The following is a 21,285-nucleotide window of genomic DNA, read 5'->3' on the forward strand; positions in this document are numbered from 1 at the left end:
ATACACCTCTGTAGTGTGTTCCCTCCCAGCATGATCTATGGGAGGAATCGAAACACCTTTGTAATGTGTACACACCCAGCAGGTGTGTTGTTCAAAGCCCTGCAATGAATTGCAAGGTAATGTGGTGTAAATTAGCTCTATGTTATGTTGCTTGCGTTGATGAATGCAGGAATGTAAATGCATGAGCTAACCATTTTTGTCTAAACTGTGAAGCAGCATTATATATGCATCATGTGCATGATTTTTCCATATATGGCATTAGTGGAAATATGCTTTTAGAGACTTTTTGGTTGATAAATACGTTTTGCTGTGTGAAAATCACACACACCTGGTGTGTGTGTGTGTTTAGGTTAGTAAATCAACCCCATTGACTCAATTAATCTCCTTTTTCAAAATGTATTGGCTTAATGTCCAGCAGAGCGAGGGATAGGAGTACAGGATATCCAAAAACAACAGCAAAAATCTCTCAGCTCAAAAGCAACTTGTTGTATTTTTGCCTCTGCCACAAACAATGTAGAACTGAGTACTAGGCCAGAATGACAACTACCTTCAAATATCTTTAGCCCCTCTCACAGACCAGCAGTGAACCAATAAGCTGAGGCTGGCAATCTGTAATAGTGGAGAGATTGGGAAAACTCATCTGAAGGTGCTCCCCCTTAGTATCCACCTTCCTGAAATTTCAGCAAAGGACCTTTTAGATTCTGCTCACTCTCCTTGGGCAGCAGCATTTGGAGGCAATGCCTGGATCCTTCACACACCCACAATCTCTCCAGGCAAAGCCTGGGAGGTAAGGATCCTTGTAGAATGTCTCCTGAAATATTTATCACTTCCCCCAGCCCCCATCACTGGCATGAACCTCCTAGTTATTGACCAAGGTGAAATAAATATTCACAACCTACAACACTGTATCTGCTTGTTATCTACCGGAAAACACTCCCCAGTAGCAGGCAGAACCAACCAATTTTCCTGGGCTTAAAGAAAAACCACTGAACCTATAAAACAATAACAACCAGACCTCAGGCTAGCTAAAGACTAGCTGCAAACACTTAATTTGGAATTTGAACACTCAAGCTTATAGCAAACTTGATACAATTTGCAATATTTCACAAAAGTAGATTCAGTATATTTAAATTTTCTCAGTTCTGAACAAACAAAGGAAAAAAGTATATGCAAAGCCACAACATATTTCCTTTAAGGCACAAATCTCTTTCACTTTAACAATGTACTTCAGTTTCAGGTACATGGATTATGTCATCAAACAGTTCTAAAAATTGCAAATTCTTTGCCTAAAATCTGTATAAAATAATCTTTTAATAACATTCTGTTATGTTTCATCTATTTCATCCTTTTATGTAATGCTAAAATATCTTAGCACATAAAAGAAGTAGAGCGTTTGCTGTGTCCTAATTGGTTTGCCCTGCAGGGATGTGAAAAACAGTCAACTGTATCTTCTCCGAAATGATTGTTACTGCATATAATTATGAAGAGCTCTTAATGCAATGTGTTTTACTTTGTAGCAGGAGCCGTGTCTGTAATGGGCTTGTAAGAAAGCTTTTAGGAGTACCCAACCGTTTGAGAATGGAGGTACCAATCACGTTCTTACTAAAGATTTCAGTGAACAAAACTCACTGTTTAATAGTATAGTTTGTGTACTCCTCTCAGTAACAAAACCTTCTGCTGTGCTGGAGGTCCTCTCAGAGAGCTCACCAGCACATACTGTGCATGCTCTGGCCAATGGTCTAGCCTCGACACCCAATAGTTCATATAGTCCTCAGTTCCAAGAATCTCCCAGTCAGCCCTGGACCCAGTGTAGTCTGCAATGATGTGGTTGACATGATGAGTGAGCGCTGCCTGCAGCTGGTGCCGTTGACTGTGGTTTTACAAAACTCCTAAAAGAATTACTGTGGCAGCTAGTGCCACCACTGCTCCTCCTTTCAGGCAACAGAACACAGGAGGCACATTGGTCATGACGGGGGATCCTGCCATCATTACAAAATGTGACCAAAAAGTTCTTATGCATCACCTCTTGAAAGTGCAGCATTGTTGTCTTCCTGTGGGAAGGTGAAAATATGACCATGTCCCCCTGGTACCAGAGATCCAATATGATGGCCACCCAGTAGTGGTCCCTCTCTTTTATGACCTGAATTCTGGAGTCCCTGTGGTGGGTGCTACACAAATTGGCTGCAGCAAAGGACACCAAGTCCTCTGTGTCACTGAGACAACACTGTCCTCCACAATCTCACTCTACCCACACAAAACTCTTGTGGTTTGGGAGGAATAAAACACCTGCCTTGAAGCCTGCCCTATTTCCTCCTCCTCATATTACTCCACTGCCTTCATCTCCCTCTGAATGCAAAATATCCTGCAGGCCTTGAGACAGCAGTAAGTACTCCTTCATCTTCTGTTACTGTGTTTCCTGTGCCTGGTCTACAAGGCCATGGAGTGTTTGTTCCAAGAGGAACATGAGAGGGATCATGTCACTGATCGCCGCCTTGTTGTGGCTCACTATTCTGATCGCCTCTTCAAAATAAATAATAAACAATGATCCACTGACAATGAAAAGAACCCCAGCTTCTCAGACAGATAGCTTCTCTGCGTCTGGGAGGAGGAAGAAGAGCAAAAGCTTTGACAGCCACTCAACTACCTCCTTTGCATATTGTGGCTGTATAATGTGGCAACACTTAAACAGAAAAGGTAAACTCTGACTCTAGATGGTTTGGTTTGACCATTGCTATGTCTGGCAGAAACTGCCCGCCTCCTTACCTACCTAGGACCTCTGCATCTCCCTTTAGGCCTGGCAGATATTTTTTATTAAAGAGGCTTGCCTAACTTTAATGGCAGCTATAGCAGCAACAAAGGCAGTATAATAATGGACCATTGGGTCTCTGAACTGTGAACACAGGGGGAGTACACAATAATATGTAGCTCGCCACAATGCAATCTGCAGTAATTTAGCACAATGCAGCACAATATAGATCTGTACAGCATTGTATAGTAGCGACCTACACAGAGACTGTCAGCTCTCCTACTCCAGCACACCCTGACAAATGGCTGCTGGGAATCCACAGTTTTATAGTGAGGTGACTATCTTTTCCATTCACCCACTTATTGACCCTTCTCAGCCATCTGATGAGGACCTGAACCTGAACCTCATCCCTTTATGTAACCAATAGGCCTGTAAACCTAGATAGTGAGAAATGTAAAGTAAGTCTGATCTATCTATCTATCTATCTATCTATCTATCTATCTATCTATCTATCTATCTATCTATCTATCTATCTAATCTCTGGGGGAATGTAAGTGTATAGTCTAAGCAGAAATTCATCACAAATCACAACAGTTAATGAATTAACAAAACCTATTTGGCATATCTGGGTCATAAACTTCCTACTGTATTTGCACAAAGCAGTCTATGAGCTAAGTGATGACATAATGGGGGTGATTTACTAACCTAAACACACACACACACCAGGTGTGTGTGATTTTCACACAGCAAAACGTATTTATCAACCAAAAAGTCTCTAAAAGCATATTTCCACTAATGCCATATATGGAAAAATCATGCACATGATGCATATATAATGCTGCTTCACAGTTTAGACAAAAATGGTTAGCTCATGCATTTACATTCCTTGCATTCATCAATGCAAGCAACTAAACATAGAGCTAATTTACCCAACATCACCTTGGAATTCATTCAGGGCTTTGCACAACACACCTGCTGGGTGTGTACACATTACAAAGGTGTTTAGATTCCACCCATAGATCATGCTGGGAGGGAACACACTGCAGAGGTGTATACACATTCGTGGTGTGTTTATAAGGTTAGTAAATCAACCCCAATGAGCCTGGCTTAATTCACTGGCCTCTTTTATCTATTTAACTGAACTGTCTTTCTTATTTACAGGGCTCCACATGTAGCTTCCAAAATTTGTTTTTAAAAAAAGTGATCAACTGTCATTAGAATGCATTACCCTATCTAGTACAAAGCACATATACATGATGGATGTTCCATTGATTTTATCTACACCACTCGGGAGATAGATAGATAGATAGATAGATAGATAGATAGATAGATAGATAGATAGATAGATAGATAGATAGATAGATAATACTAAACTTATCATAAATGTCAGTACCACATCTAAGGACTGGCAATCTGCAATACATTTTTGGTCTTGAGTTTTGGCGCACTTTCTCTGTTGAGTTAAGGGAAACCTGTCACCAGGACATATAGGTATGTCCTATGGTCCTAATGTGTTTAAATTACAAAATGGATTTTGTAGCAATTTTATAGCTGTAGGGAAGAGTACTGTTAATGCTACAGCATACAAAGCCATTTTAGACAAGTCTGCACTGCCAACCTTGCTGCATCAATTTAAGAAAGGCCCTTTTCAGTTTCCCCATAGTTGAGAACCTGTGAAAAAAGTCAGTTCCATAAAGATGTGGTTTAATGTATTTTTCTGTAGGAACTGGAGTGGTCTGCAGAGGACCCTGACCTCAACCCTACTGAATTGGGATTTAACTGCAATACCAATTGTGAGCCAGGTCCTCTCAATACCAATTGTGAGCCAGGTCCTCTCCTTAAGTAACTGCACTAAAAAATGCTCTTTTGGTTGAATGGACACACATTTCTACAGGCACTGTGCATAAACGTGTGTTAAGCTTTCACACAGAACTGGAGGCTGTAATAGCTGCAAGAGCAATGGGGTAATTCCATATTAATGCCCATGGTTTTGGAATGGTATGTCCAACAAATTCATATAAATGTGATGGTTACATGTCCACAAACGTTTAGTCATGTAACGCATTTGAAGGTTTTGATTTACATTATGTACCAGGGCCATATAGCTTTGTGTAATAAAATCTCTTCTAAGATTGTCTACATGCTTTTTAATTGAAGTGATGATGAGTTACCAATGACAGATAAAGTGTACTGGTCAGAGGTCGGGTGGGAATGAATAAACTTCTGTGTGTCTAGTTTAGAGCTACTTTCAGTTTGAGAAAATTTGCTGAGAAAATGAAAGGCAGCAGATCTGACTAAGCCTGAGAAAAAAAAGCTAGTCAGCACGGAGGACATAATGGTTTACAAAACTCAGCTGTTAGTTTAAGCCACTGGATTTCTGCAGGCACGTAATGGTCTGGTTAATCAAGCATTCCTGGATAGTACAATTATTCCACCCTCTGAATACTTCTATCAGCAAGGAGGCTCAGTGGCTCAATGTTCATGTGAACACATGCAAAGAAAATGCTCATTAAGTTTGTTAACATGTTGTCTCTTGTAAAGCTGTTAAAGAAATAATGATGAATCTTTCGTGACTCAAATGTATTAAAATTTATAATACATTTATTAAATAAATATAAATTAAATCTTCTTAAGCTCCAAATTAAATCCAGAAGCAAGGCATCTCCAGTTAGTTCTTCCCTAAAATAATTGGAGAAAAGTGAAATCATAGCATTAGTCCAAACTATTGTGGAATTCAGTCCGCTTATCTTTCGGTGGGATAACAAGGATATTTATTAACACAATTGTTTGGGACACTCTCTATTTATATGGTACAGGAAGCACATGATTGGACAACACTATTCACAAACATCCAAAAAGATTTAAACATGGGAAGTCACACTATAGGTAAACAATGAGTCAATACACAGGATATCCCTTTACTATATGCTACCAGATGATAATGATTATAATACCTTTACAGTTCCCAATATGTTTACCTCAAGGGGTGTAAGGGTTTATAACAGAAAAGTGAACCATAATTAGCAAAGCAGCTGTAGTGTAGTTCTTATTAAGGGCCCATTCACAGCAAAATTAGACCAAAAACATAATTCAACGGAGGTCTGTTGACTTGCAATTTCAACCTCCGTTGACTTCCATTGCTTTGCGTTTTAATTTTTCTTTTATTTTTGCCAATTTTTCTTTTAATTAACATGTCCTGAGTGGACAGACTTCTATGTATTTTTTATCACTTCTGTTCCATTCTGTTGCTTTGACATCCATTTTTGATGCGTTGCATTATGTTGCCCTGAAAAAAGTAGGCATGCAATTGATCGTAGCAGTGTGAACTGGTCTCATTCACACCACATCTTTTTTTGCTTACCTTCCATTAGCATCTATTGACAACTGTTGAAAAACAGGTGCTAATGGATTCGGTGTTAATAGTGCCTAAGAGTTTAAATATGTATCTTTATCTGATATCCTGTTTCAATTATTTGTCAATACTAACCAATCAGGTTTAATTTTGAATTTAATGGTTAAAGAAAACAAGGGATCTAATTGGTCACTTTCAGTAACAATTCCAGTGTTATTCCCATTTCACAATTTTTTTATAACTAGGGCTCATGGCAGAGTCATTGGTGTTGATTTAGTAAAGCAATAGAGCGAGGTAACTCTGAAATGTGAATATTCACATAGATTCGTGAATGCTGCACAGCTGTGTTCACCTCACTCATCCAATCATACTCAACCTCAAAACCTGTTTTTTCCCTTGAACATGATTTTCAAAGTGTACAAAACAATATCTTATTTACTAAGTAAAGTGAACATACACTTTTCAAAGTGAGCAATCACTTTGCTAAGGAAATGGCCTCTACTCTCTTACTAATTCATCCCCAGTGCATGGAAACTGAATGGTGCGTGACAAAAATATCACATTAGTTAGTTTAGTTTACTAAAGGAATAGAAGATGTTCACTTTGAAAAGTTTATGTACACTTAGCTTATTATTATTATTATTATAATACAGGATTTATATAGTGCCAACAGTTTGCACAGCATGTTACATAACTGAGGCAGACAATACAGTCAACAATACAATTTCAGTAGAGGAGGTAGAAGGGTCCTGCTTGTGAGAGATTACAATCTAGTAGGAGGGTCAAGTGATGCAAAAGGTAATAACTGTTTGGGATGATTTAATTGAAGAACTGAAAGGACAGTTATTATGTCGAGGTGGAATAGGCCTCCCTGAAGGATGAGCTTTCAAGGGTCACCTAAAGGTGGAGAGTAGGAGAAGAGTGCGCAGATTGGGGTAGGGAGTTCCAGAGGATGGAAGGCACTCTGGAAAAATCCTGGAGGTGAGCATGCGAGCAGGTGACAAGAGAACTGGAGAGCAGGAGATCTTGGGAGGAGCGAAGGTGGTGGATTGGGTGATATTTTGAGATGAGGTGGGTGATGTAGGTTGGGGAGGAGTTGTAGATGGCTTTGTTATTTGTATTTTGAATTTTATATGTTGGGCAAGTGGTAGCCAGTGGAACGATTGGCAGAGGGGGGTGACGGACGCTGATTGGTTGGTAAGGTGGATGAGTCTGGTAGCAGCATTTATGATGGACTGAAGGGGGGGTAGACTGTTTAGTGGTAGGCCAACAAGGAGGGAGTTACAGTAGTCAAGGACGCGATATCACAAGAGAGTGAATAAGAAGCTTTGCGGTGTCATTTGTTAAAAAGGGGTGAATTTTGGAGATGTTACGGAGGTTGAGTTGGCAAGATTTAGATAGTGATTGGATGTGGGCCTGAATGGAGAGCTCAGAATCAAGGATTACGCCAAATACCTGGCTTGATGGTAGGGGTTGATCCTAGTGCTGTTGATTGCGATGGAGAAGTTCGGGAGGGGACCCGGAGAGGAGGAAATATTATAAGCTCAGTTTTGGACAGATTTAGTTTGAGGAAGTGGTGTGACATCCATGTTGATATGTCAGTGAGCAGATAAATGATGCGTGAGGCGATAGAAGGGGTGAGCTGAGTGATGGAGAGATATATTTGGGTGTCGTTGGCACAGACAACATAGCTTAGTGAAAAAGGTATAAAGAATAAAAGGTATAATAAAACAAAAGGTATAATAGAATAAAGTTTTAACTTTATTCATCCAATTACATACACGCAAAAACCTATTTTTAATACTATCTGAGGAGTTTTGCTCCTTCCCCAGGATATGCAAAACAAAACAAAAACATTTTTGGCTTGACATACTACACTTCAATAAATTCACTCCAACCAGACGTAATTGTGCCTTCCAGATGAATACTCTAAGGCACATACAATTAGAGTACTTCCCTTTTCCAAACATTGGACCTGCTTTACCTAAACCTTATGCAAACATTGATCTTGTGTGGACAAGCAGATCCTAATCTTTAATATGCACCAGCCTTGCATGCAGACATACTGTATGTGCATAGGCATCAGTATACAAACTGTACATTGGATTTACTAATATATGTGCTTTTACTATGGAGTGTGTGCTTCAGCATCTAAACATACAATGGCTACGCAGTGGTGTCCCTAAAATAAAAATGTGATTATCTTCAATGTTCTAGGGTCTATCTGACCACTGTTGAAAATTTTCCATTCAAATATGTAGTAACTAAACAGCATGAAGTGTATTATGATGTAGCATGTACCTGACCCATCAAGGGCATGTGGTGAGCCCCTGAGGTAGGGAGGGCTGACATTTCACTCATAGGGGTGGATCCTTAGCCGGTTGCGGGAATGTGAACAATACATTGGGTATTATAGAACAGCCAAAACTGGGATAGAGGGTATAGGGCTAAAGATATCAATGGACAAAATAGACTCCAGACTCACCTGTCCCCTTCAGTTGAGCAGAGGATGACACTGTGTAATAGAGCCACAGCTGGACAGAAGACATTCTTGAGATCTTTCCTGAGGTTCATGACAAAAGGGCTCCTCTGGTTCTCCATCCCAGACAGTTCCAGACCCCCACCTGGGTCTACATCTTGCCCCTGCAGACTTCAGACCTAAGTAGCTTCTCCAACTGTGTATACCAAACCCCCAGACTGGAGCATGGGAGTAGACAGACTGAGCACATGGCAATTTCTGAGTATTTATGCACTTCCCCAGCATGCACCACTGGCCATGAAACTCCTAGTGATTGGCTGGAGAGACGTTGACACCCCAAATGTTCTCCTATTGGCTGCCCCACTCTGAGGCAGGGTCACACCCCTTCGCAGGTAGTTGCAGACAATAGCAGAACACATATGAATGACCACATGTTTACAAACTACAAATCAGCCAGACTGACTACAATTCCAGTTCCACTAAAAAGAGCCACTCCCCTTAGGGCGAAGGGGCTGCACTAAAATAATTAATGATGACCATAAAAAAACGGTAATAAAGCCATACTTTGGTGTGTACAGATGTGGCTGCTTGGACCACATATACAAATCGATAAACTGGTGCTGTAGAAATTTTTTTAGATGATAGACGATCTGGCAGCCCTTTTTTTTTAACTTACTTTGTTTCTTGGCCTATAGACATTGCATTGTTTACTGATCTCGTCACATTAGTTTTCTTTTCTATTCTATTGTAACAAAATGTGGACACATGTGTGATAGTGGCAGTCTCTAATCCTACCACTTTCACCAGAATGTCATGATTACACTCCAATCCTCCACAATCCACTTTCTGCCTGGTTCTATAGGCAACAGATTTAAATCTTATTTTGTCACCTACTTGCCCATTTTGGAGCAATGAGGGTGGCATTGGGTTCCCCATTCTTACCTTAGCTGAACAAAAGGTGCAACCAACTTACGCATACCATATGGATTTTTCACTGCTCTTGTTCATATACTATGGAAAAGCAGTGTGAATGTTGTCATGCCAGTTGCAAAATGATGTACAATATAGGTGTAAATATATGCAACCTGTGTCTGATGTGGATGCTTGTAATGAGGTAATAAATGTGGCATTGTATTTAGTGGCATTGCTGCGACGGTTCTTTTAATGGCCTAAGTTCTACTTGCTGCTTATGGATTCTGGCTTATGATTAGGTATGAGCCAAATTGACAGTCTTCATTTTCCCCAAATTTTGGTGTCAATTTTGGAAACATTTTACCATTTGGCAAAATGCAATGGAGTCAATGGTAAAAGCAAAATTAAAGTGACTTTTTTTTTTTTTTTATTCGGTGGTATTATGAATGTTCCAATCAACTTTCTCACAATGTTCTTGGCCCATCTTTTCCCTCCCTATTTTACATTTTTAACCAGTTGACATCCGCAGTGTTAAACCCCCTTCCCATCCAGGCCATTTTTCAGTATTCAGCGCTGCGGTACTTTGACTGACATTTATTCCGTCATGCAACGCTGTACTGAAATGAATTTTATATCATTTTTTTGGGGACAGATAGAGCTTTCTTTTGGTCATATTTATTCACCACTGGGGTTTTTATTTTTTACTATATTAAGGAAAAATTACGGAATTTTTTTTAAAAACAGTTTCCCCTATATTAAATGATAAAACATTTATCATTAGCTAATTTTTTGGTAAAATTTAAAAGACGGGCTCACGTCGGGTAAAAAGACACCAAACATGTCAAGCCTTAAAATTGCGTGCGCGCGCGAAACCTCAGAAAACGATAATACCCAAAATTGGCCATAGGCGACACTTTAGAAGCTTTTACCGCTCATCAGTTTAGTGTTATCAGTGATTGGTGGCCCTAAAATGATTGCTCTCACTGCAACGTTCGCGCCAATATGTAATGTGTGTAGCGCAATTGTCGTTTCTGCGCGCTGGGGCACCGAACGCGTATTTACGTTTATATCTGCGTTAACGTGGGGGTGGGGGAGTTAAACATTTTGGTTTTTTTTTTTTATATGTGACTTTTATTTTTTTAAATTTTTATATATATTTTTTTGCACTTATTGTTATTGTTATTATATAGGGGGATAACAATCCCCCTATATAATAGCAAATACACACTGACAGGTTCTCTTTATGGAGACATTAGGGGTCTCTAGTTCCCCTAATGTCACCTGTGGACCCCAAAAGAAGCTGATGAAGCAGAGATCTGCTTCTTCGGCTTCTTTTCTCTGGCTTTAGCAGCCAGATGACTGACAGGTGAATGCGGAAGTGATGTAATACACATCACTTCTGCATTCACAGCCCGGAGGGAGGTCAGCAAGGAGCTGATCTCCCTTCCTCTTCCTCCTAACGCCTTCCTGACCCGATCCCGGGCTGCAGATGGGGCAGCGGATCCCGGGATTGAAGGTGAGGGGTCAGGGGAGGGTGGGCAAAAAACCGGCTCCGGCTGCAGACGGCAGGGGGGGGCGATCCAAAGAAACAAGCACATATAGACGATCGGCAGGCTATAGAGCCGCCGATCGTCTATATGTGAAACACCCTAGGGGGCGCTAGGGGGCGCGCGAGCAGAAAAAAAATGCCGTCTAGGGACGGCAACCCACCAATGCTGCAGTGCCGTCCGTCCGTTTTTTTACAACGGGCGGATGGCAACTGGTTAAAGAAAGAAAAAAAAACAGACAAGGAAAAATAAACAAAACATTTTACAGCAATATTTATAAACACACACAAGAAAGGGAAAAAAAACCCCACAAAAACCAAACACACTAAATGAAATAACGTAAACTACCCAAAATACACACATAACAAAAAACATACCCTCTAAGTGACAAAACAAGTGTTTTTTGCTTTTCAAGCTAATTTTGCCTAAGCAGCTCATTGAGTAAAGTTGAGAGTTTCTGATTCTATGAAATGTTGCCGATGAAGAAATTGGTCATTGTGCGGCAAAATCAATTTACAGTAAGAGCTCTGTTAAGCAGTACGGTAGTAGGAATAACCTAACCTATACCAACTGAATATTGAAGGAAGCTGAACAGACCTCAATCATCACTAAGTGCATCAGAACAAGTGCTTATCACCCATCCCATACAACATGGAAAATGAAGCAGTTTCCCGTCAGTGCTGACACTAGACTTAGATTTAGCTATTTATTTGTGCTAATGGAGATTAATGCACTGTAATCCACAAAAATATAGAAAGTCCCAGTGCATGAAGCAACTGCATTGACTCAGTTAATTATAGCATATTTATGATGTAAAGCCTATTTTTACAAAGCATAAATCTTCCCTGATGCTAGGAGGGGTCCCTTATGACTAGAGCAGTTGGTGAGTCCAGCATACTCCATTACTCCATTGGTTATATTCCAAGTAACAGCTACATAATGTATGAAAATGGAGGAATGGTCATTGGGGGACTGGGTACATGCCAATTTAACTTTGCCTGTCTATAGGTCAGGGCTTAAAAATAATGGATTTTTTGCATACTCTGCCCAGAGAACTTTGTTTGGCTGAAGTCTTTCTACTTGTATGTGTGTATGTATGCAGTGGCGACTCTAGGAACAATATGTAGGGGGGGCACATAAGATACCACAGTCAAAACTGGGGAGCACCAATAATTTTCACCACTAAAATCATACCACTGAAAAAAAAAAAATAAGTATATATAAATAAAAGATTACAAATATCATGAGATGACGAGGGAGCATGTAGCTGGCTTTCCGGCCTATCAGGTAGCAGGGTGCTGCGTCATTACACGGCGTCCAGCTTCCTGATTGGCCAGTTTCCCGACCAATCAGGAAGAAAATGCTGCCCGGCTTCCTGATTGGCCGCGAAGTCGGCTCCATGCTCTCTCGTCACTAGTGATGAGAGCATGGAGCCGGCTTAGCGGCCAATCAGGAAGCCGGGCAGCGTGTAATGATGCACTGCACGGCTTCCTGACACAGGAAGTATCGGGCTAGGCATCGAAACTTTTGGGCGAGTACGAGTACTCGCCCAAATACTCAGGATCGGCACCGATACAGATACTAGTATTGGTGCATCCCTAATTACATCACTTCCTGCATTCAGTGCCAGTCTCTGTTTCATCAGCTTCTCTGGGGGTCCCTGGGTAACATCAGAGGTCTTGGAGACCCCTGATGTCTCCATAAAGAGACATCTCCATAAAGAGGACCTGTTTGGTGAATTGGCTATCACATAGGGGATTTCTTAGTTCCCTATGACGAGTGCCAAAAGCTTTTAAAGCGTCACCTATGGCCAATTTTGGATGCGGTTGTTGCAGTGGTGATTAAATACCACCAAAATACCACCAAAAGAAGCTCTATCTGTCCCCAAAAAATTGTATAAAATTAATTTCAGTACAGCGTTGCATGACGGAATAAATGTCAGTCAAAGTACCGCGGCGCTGAATACTGAAAAATGGCCGGGACAGGAAGGGAGTGTAAACACCGCAGTCTTTAAGGGGTTAATGAAACTGCAATATCAATCAGTTACAAAATAATATTAAGTAAGTGAAGAGTTAACTTTGCCAACACAAGGTATACTTGCAGTAAGCAGACTTCTGTAATTCCACACAAGGGAAGGTGCTGGAGAGCATGTCAGCGTGGAGCTCCAAAGGGCAGGAGTCAGGAAGATTGCAGCCCGTCAACCTGGAACTCAGGATGGAGAGCGGTGAGGTAAGTAGTATTTTTTTTTCAGGATGGAGAGCGGTGTCTCTCGGCAGCCGACGAGAGGAACATCACTCCCTTCGAATTCCGCGGCTGCATGCGGATCCGAGTGACGTCGAGGGACCTGATTGGGACCTGTGCACCTGCTGCTTGTTCGGTGCAGGCGGCCAGCCCGGTCAGAGCGGCAAAGGAAGAGACTATTTTCTCGGGGGAGGGGGAACTGGGCAACTTTTGCCCCCCACCCCTGAAAAAATAGTCTCTCCCTCCGCCACTCTGACTGGGCTGGCCGGCGCCCTCCCTTGCCCCCCTGTAGCGACACCACTGTATGTATGTATGTATGTATGTAATGTTTAGTGGCCAGTCTAAACATTTTTTTAGCTTTGGGTGGTGGAAAAACTAGAGCCCCCTGGCAGGTTTTTACTTCTGTCTGTGTTGCTGTTGGGAATTTTTCATAGATAACAGATCCCTGGAGAACAGTAAAACTATCAAAAACTTAAAAAAAACTTTTGGTTGGACATTCATGCTTGAGTAGCCTAGGGTGACAAGATTTTCAGGCACGATTCTTATGCTGATATTATTGTCTCTACCTGCAAAATTACCTTGACCATGTTCCTGTAAATCACAATATCTCATTTACCCTTAACACTAGTAGGGTTAGTCACTAAAGGGTGAAGAGTTTGGGGAAGACAGGAGAAGTGAACAATCTAGGACAACATAGGTGAACTGGAAAGTGATCGGAATTGGAGAATTTTTCCAAATCAGCTATTTTATCCTAGATTGTTAGCTTCTCCTGCCTTCTCCAAATTCCAACGCCACTTAAGTGTATTGGACAATTAAACAATTGTTATTAGTGGTAAAATCTGTGCTTTTGGTGTTTCCTTTCAGTATAATGTGTCAGCAGCAGTGAAAAAGTGAATCCTATAATCGCTCTCTGAAATCTCAAAACAAAGTCACTGCGCTAAAAAAATAAAAAACTTATACATAAACATTAAAGTGCATAGTGATTATCCCAACACAATATGTAACATCCCCAATACCGTGTTTCCCCGAAAATAAGGCACTGTCTTATATTTTTTTTTTGCTCAAAAGAACACACTAGGTCTTATTTTCGGGGTAGGTCTTATTTTTTTTTTTTAATGTATAACACTCCAAAGATAATGCAAATCCAAATTAAATAATCCACAATGGCAAAGTCAAGAATAGGGTGATCAGGGCAATCAGGGGTGCCATACCTTTCCAAGAGCAATTTGGTAACCAGAATGAGCAAAGCGCACGTTCACTATAGATTCCTCACAGGCGGAGTGCATCTGGTATCACTCTACCTGTGACAGGAGCCGGCGCTATAGAGGAAATATTGGCTTATGCAGCTCTGCTCCCTGCGCTGCCGCCTCGCTTCCTCTAGCGCTGCCTTTGTTGGCACCGCTGATTCTCTCCCGCGGCTCTTCAAGTTCCCCCTTATGCCACCACCGGCCCTGGGAATGGTCACAACTAGGTCTTATTTTCGGGTTAGGTCTTATATTTTAGCAATTCCCAAAAATGGTAGTAGGTCTTAATTTCGGGGTAGGTCTCATTTTCGGGGAAACAGGGTAGTTAAAATCAATACAATCTCAAAATTGCCTGTGCAATGTGTTGTGATCCAGATCACATGTGCAACTCCACAAATTAGTCTCTATAAAGCATAATAAAAGTATTTTTTTTAAAATGATTCCAACAGTCTATAAAGTGCAATTGTCCATGCAGGAGGTTAATATTGGCTGCCTGGAAGGTGGATTGACAGGAATTGGAACATCTTCAACCGACCGACAGTTTCCAGAAAAATAAAAGGGGATATTGGCTACAAGGAGGTTGCAATCAGCTGTTTTTGGAGAGTGGCTCACTAAGGATTGTAATCTGAGTGCAGTTTGACCATTTAATAGTGGTCAAAGGAGTCTGGTGAGTGTATTGATTGCACAGAAACATTTAGTATGTCACACTTAAGCTGGCCATACACCTATAGATTATCTGCAGATTTTCTCTGGTCAGATGGAAAAAGTGCAACAGATTCTTCCATCTACGCTAAACTGTTTGGGTGGAAGAATCTCCCACTGGGCCAAGCTTCAGCATCTTGCTAGTCAGCCACGCTGGCTGTCGAAATATCTGAACAATCTGATTGGATGCAGGCATTGTTCAGGTATTTCGAGAGACAGCGGGGTCGACTAGCAAGATACTGAAGCTCGGCTCAGTGGGAGATTCCTCCATCCACACAGTTTAGCGTAGATGGAGGAATCTGTTGCACTTTTTTCATCTGACCATAGAAAATCTGCAGGTAATCTATAGGTGTATGGCCAGCTTTTGAAAACCTTTTTGGGGTGGAGCACAATTGCACTTTATAGACTGTTGGAATATTTATTTAAAGAGTTTTTTATTGTGCTTTATACAGACTAATTTGTGGAGTTGCACATGTGATCTGGATTGTATTGATTTTAACTATTGGGGATGTTACATGCACTTTAATGTTTATGTATACGTTTTGGGTTTTTTAGCGCAGTGACTTTATTGTTTTGGGAATTAAACAATTGTGTACCTCTGTGATCCTGATGAGCACAGACTGGTTAAAAGTAAGCAGGATGAAACCACCGAATGACTTCACTTTTAACATATCTGTGAACTCATCCCTGTACATTTATTACCTTTTGCATCACTGGCACCTCCTTTTAGATTGTAAGCTCTTATGAGCAGGGCCCTCCTAACCATCTTGTCTTAAATTGTAATATAACTGTAATGTCTCCCTTTATATTGTAAAGTGCTGTGCAAACTGTTGGCACTATATAAATCCTAAATAATAATGCGTATTTACAAGCATTGCATACAGGAAGATGTATCTTATTGTTTTGATACTTATTAGATTTAGCAATATCTTTTAGGTTGGGTTCACACTTATACGCTTCTGTACATTGTGGTAATGCTCTCGTTACTGCAAACACATTACATGAGTTAACACATTGCAGTGCAATTTATTTTGAATGCACCTCAATGTACTAAGGCAACGCAGCTCCAATGCACATGTGTTGCATGGGACCACAATGAACAGTTAACTCATCACGTTAGGAAAGCATAAATCCAGCCTTTTAACTTTGTAGGGCTTAAAGCAAACCTGTCTTTTAACAAATCACGGCAAAAAGAAAATTAGTCTTAAAGTCATATTAAAATCAAAAGGTTTTTAATCTATTTCCAATGCTCATGAAATCACTTACAATGGACACTGCCCCTCAATGTTTAAAAGTATTAGTTTCCTAGAGAACAAACTGCTCCCCTGATCACTGGCCCTGACATCCCGTTTTAGGGTGGCTCCTTTCCTTTGCAGCGTCCTATGGAGCCACCATTGTGTGTGCTAGTAAGCTGTGTGTATTCCAGAATCTTGCTGCACTCCTTACCGGGTATGCCTGTCAGCGTGGGTGCTCGAAGTGACCGCGGATGGCGCCGCCAATACTGAAACTTGTTAAATGTCATTGTCTTTTCAAGCCTGTTGAAGGGGACCCTATGTGGCCCCGAAACATTATTTGTTTTGACATGAAATGTCAATGAACTTCAATATGGTGTGCCTGTGACTGCAAGTTTCAGTAAGCTGTGTGTGTCTCCACAAACACACAGACGCTGCAAGGCCGAGCACTCCCCTCTTCCCCTGCTCCCTCCTCCCTGCACCCCCTCCTCCCTTCTCCAATCTAGAAGATGGATAGCTGCTGGAGACTGTTTTGTTCCTTGTGATCTTGTACAGGACAGGAAGTTCAGGGAAGCAGAGCTGAGAGAGTTGGAGCCAGTCAGAAACACGATGAGTATAAGTTCTTGCATAAAAAATATAAAAAAATACTTTGCTGGGCAATGTATATTTGTCTGACCTGGATTCATTATTGAAAAAAGTTTGAGAGTTTAATACTACTCTAATTTCCCAACCTCCACTAGAAAAAAAAACTCAGGGTTTGATTGGCTGCTGTGGGTTACAGGAAGTTTTTTTTTTATTTTTTTTTCCTGGTTACCATTTTTTGTAAACATCTTAATAACAAATCACTTTTTACTTTCCTGCAGAATGTTATAGAACTCAATATAACTTTAATATATTGATATGGCTTTACTAAAGTTCTATACATGGCTGTTTCACCAAGAGAAATTACTTTCAACGTTCATAATGATCATCTTTTGCTCGGCTGAACTTCGATATAGGATGTAAAGTGCTTGACATAAGACGGAGAGTAAAAAATGTTTATGAATAACTCATGAGAGAGCTTTAATAAATATTTTATATATGCAGCAGTCTTCTTTGAATTCCAATACAGGAGCTGCGTGAAAATATTTTTACAGAGAATCAGCAAGATTTTCTGCTGCTAAAATATAGAATTATATGTAATTTTCCGCAAGACATCCTCTTCACCTTTTCACAAATTAATAACAAACTTATTATGCTTATCTTGGAATCCTTGTGATATTTAGCTATTATAACATTTAGGCAAAATAGGCAGTATTACAGTATAAATGTCAAGCTGTCACACATGGAAGCATTGGCAGATTGACTGTAATTACCATGTATAATTTTAGAATTAAAGAAGAACTCCAAAAGAAACAGCGTTTGCCTTGTACATTCACTGAAAAATGTTCTTTGTAACACTGTTATGTATGAGTTGTAATTGTTTACATTCCTATCTTCCCCTGCACACAGTGGGAGTACCTGCTCATGCTGGAGAGCGAAAAGGGAGATACTGGACAAAATATAAATGCAAGTCTGCAGTTTTTCCAGGGTTGCCATGCCCTCTAGCTTTGACAGTCTCATGTTTTTGAATTTGAAGGAAAAATTGTGTGTATTTCCACTTTTGCAGCCAAACTGGGATAACACATACTTTATGTTTTGTTTAGTGTTCCCATTCACAAAGCATTTAAACATTTCTACTTCCAAGTGCTTTTTTTCTTGCTGTAAAATTCTATGTAGCTTTCCCCCTGTGTAATGTTAAAGTGACACTAAACTCTGGAGTTAAATCTTAAAAATGCATTTAAATACCTTAACTAGTAACAAAAATGCATCTTATTTGTGTATCACTCGGCTGTAGATCCTCAAATCATTTCTGAATTGGTGCTGACACTGTCCTTCCGTCTGGAGGGTGACTACTTTTGTTCCCCCATGGTCCCTGTGTGTGTTGTAAAGTAGCCACCGCTCCAAGCTCCCTCCCGTGATGGACTACAATCTCATGTTTAGTTTACTAATTTGTATTAAGATTGCAGACCATCATGAGAGAGAACTTGGAGCTGTGGCTACTTTACAACATGATGGACTGCAATCTTAATACAAATAAGTAAACTAAACATGAGATTGCAGTCCATCAGGGTAGCAAGCTGGGAGCGGTGGCTACTTTACAACACACAAAGGGACAATGGGTAACAAAAGTAGGCACCCTCCAGAAGGAAGGACAGTGTCAGATGATTTGAGGATCTACAGTCAAGTGATACACAAATAAGATACATTTTTGTTAATAGTTAAGGTACTTGAATGTATTTTTCAGATTTAACTCCTGAGTTTAGTCTCACTGTACGGAGGGGGCTGTGGGAAGTTAAGTTTATTCTATTTAACCCTGTCTGTACTTTGCTGACAGATCTTCATTATCAGTTGTAAACTAGATTTGAACACTGTGGGGTTGATTTACTAACCTTATAAACACGCCACGAACAAGTATACACCTCTGTAGTGTGTTCCCTCCCAGCATGATCTATTGGTGGAATCTAGACACCTTTGTAGTGTGTAAACACCCAGTGTAATGTCCTTACCATCCGCGAGCCGTCTGCGTCCCAGCGTGGAACGCATCGGCCGCGTCACGTGGGGCGCTTCCCTCTCTGAAGGGGAGGTTCCTTGCTCTCCACCGTGGATCGCGGAAGTGACGTCACGCTCCATGGCTCCACTTCCGCGTCCGCGGACTATATAAGGTTCACATGAACGCTGTGAGAGCGTTCCACTATTGGGTTTGATGCCCCACCAACGCCAGGAGCCTCACAACACTCTCTGCACTACAGGATCTCCAGCTACCTTGCTCTTGCCACCTCCACTTCATCTCAGGAGACTAGGGGACTCAGCCCCAAACCGCAAGTATAGTACCTGGTGGGGGATTGGCATTTAGCCTGCTGGACTGTCTGATTATCTAGCCCTATGGTAAAGTGACTGTTGTTATCTGCTTAAACCCTTGCTTAATCCTTAACCCTATTGCTACCTGAACCTGATCATACTACCATAATTCAGAACTGTTACTATTATCCATTTCCGTTTTCTTTTGCTGTATACGGACCCCGTTGTGTTATGAATTGAATAACAAATAGAGGGTCACTCCTTATAGTTATCCTTTGTGGCAGATGATGCATAAACCCCTCACTCTCCGTCAAGATTGAGAGAGACGCCTGGGGCTCTAGCCTGATTGCCATACCCAGCACTATTCCTTGCCTCGTTCCGCAGCTGTGATCCATTCACCTCTCATAAACCAAGGGTGCATTACACCCAGCAGGTGTGTTGTGCAAAGCCCTGCATGAATTGCAAGGTGATGTTGTGTAAATTAGCTCTACGTTGTGTTGCTTGCGTTGATGAATGCAGGAATGTAAATGCATGAGCTAACCATTTTTGTCTAAACTGTGAAGCAGCATTATATATGGATCATGTGCATGATTTTTCCATATATGGCATTAGTGGAAATATGCTTTTAGAGACTTGCATGCCGCTATTAGAGTCGCGTGTAGCCTATGGCGCATGCTACATGACGCGCACGTACGTAATTACATAAAAACGCGTCATAATGGCGTGAAAATGTGACACGTTGCTCGTGTTTGGTTGATAAATACGTTTTGCTGTGTAAAAATGCACACGCACCTGGTGCGTGTGTGTGTTTAGGTTAGTAAATCACCCCCTGTGTGTCCTAACAAATGGTTAAATATTTTGAAGCTTTGTATATTAATGAGAGGAAGCCCAGTTTGTCCCTCAGTTTGTCCCTCAGTTTGTCCCTCGACTTTCACTTTCAAATTGCGCAGAGTAGCCGGGAATCTGCACAAAGGTTTTCATCAAAGACATATTTTTAGGTATGCAGTGGGAATAAGAACACATAATAAACATATAAGGGGAAGGGTGTTTGCAAATTTGACTGCAAAAGTGAAAATACACTATACAAACAGATTGTACCAAAACTATGTAATAAAAGGACAAACCTTAACAATCCATTCAGTTTGTATCAAATCTGACAGACCCTTGTACTACATCGTTGATGGTAAATCTAAAGGAGATTGTACTATCAGACTGTATAGTGTATGGTCAGCAACTGATGACATTGTTCAGGGAGTTGTCCAACCTGGGTCAAGAAATAAGTATAGACCACAGAATTGCAGGCTTAGAAAGTAGCAAAAGTAGAGTAATTTTACTAAATTCTCTTTCCTACTTTTGTGTGGTCTGTAGAAAGAAGTTGGCTGCCAGCCTAGATTTTCTATGTGAGTTTTGCTAGGCCCGGATTGTTAATGCCTCTACTAGATGCTGTCGTTCATGCTTCAGTAATCTGTGAATAGAGTGTTACCAGTGTGTGTTTAACAACCCAGCCAATTACCTTGAGTTTGGGCCTGGTAGTGTGAGCTGGAGAGGTGCCGAATGTTTTGGATGCTGCCTTCCATGGGATTCAGTTATGTTGGGCTTAGACTCTAGGAGGATGGTGATGTAAGTTGTCTCTCTCCCCTAGGCTTAGGTTTTAAGAGTTGGATGCTGCAAGAGAGCAAGAGTTCTTTATAATTCTTTTATATGTTATGCATAAGCTAGGGCCCATTTACTATATTTGGTGTGGTGTTGAATATTAGCCATGTTCTTCAAGTTTGTCCAATACCCCACTCTGGTCTACAACCCCTGCAAATATCCTAATCCATTGGCTTGGTTCTTGGTCTTTGCTCGACCCCCATGTAACAGTGCTAGTACCTATAAAGTCTTGCATTGTGGGAGGGTGCAGGGGGAGCCTGGTCAATGCCTTATACCCAAAACTACAAAACTTTTAAC

The sequence above is a fragment of the Nanorana parkeri genome, unplaced genomic scaffold, assembly GCF_000935625.1.
Source record: "Nanorana parkeri isolate BGI_ZX_2015 unplaced genomic scaffold, ASM93562v1 scaffold34, whole genome shotgun sequence".
Lineage (NCBI taxonomy): Eukaryota > Metazoa > Chordata > Amphibia > Anura > Dicroglossidae > Nanorana > Nanorana parkeri.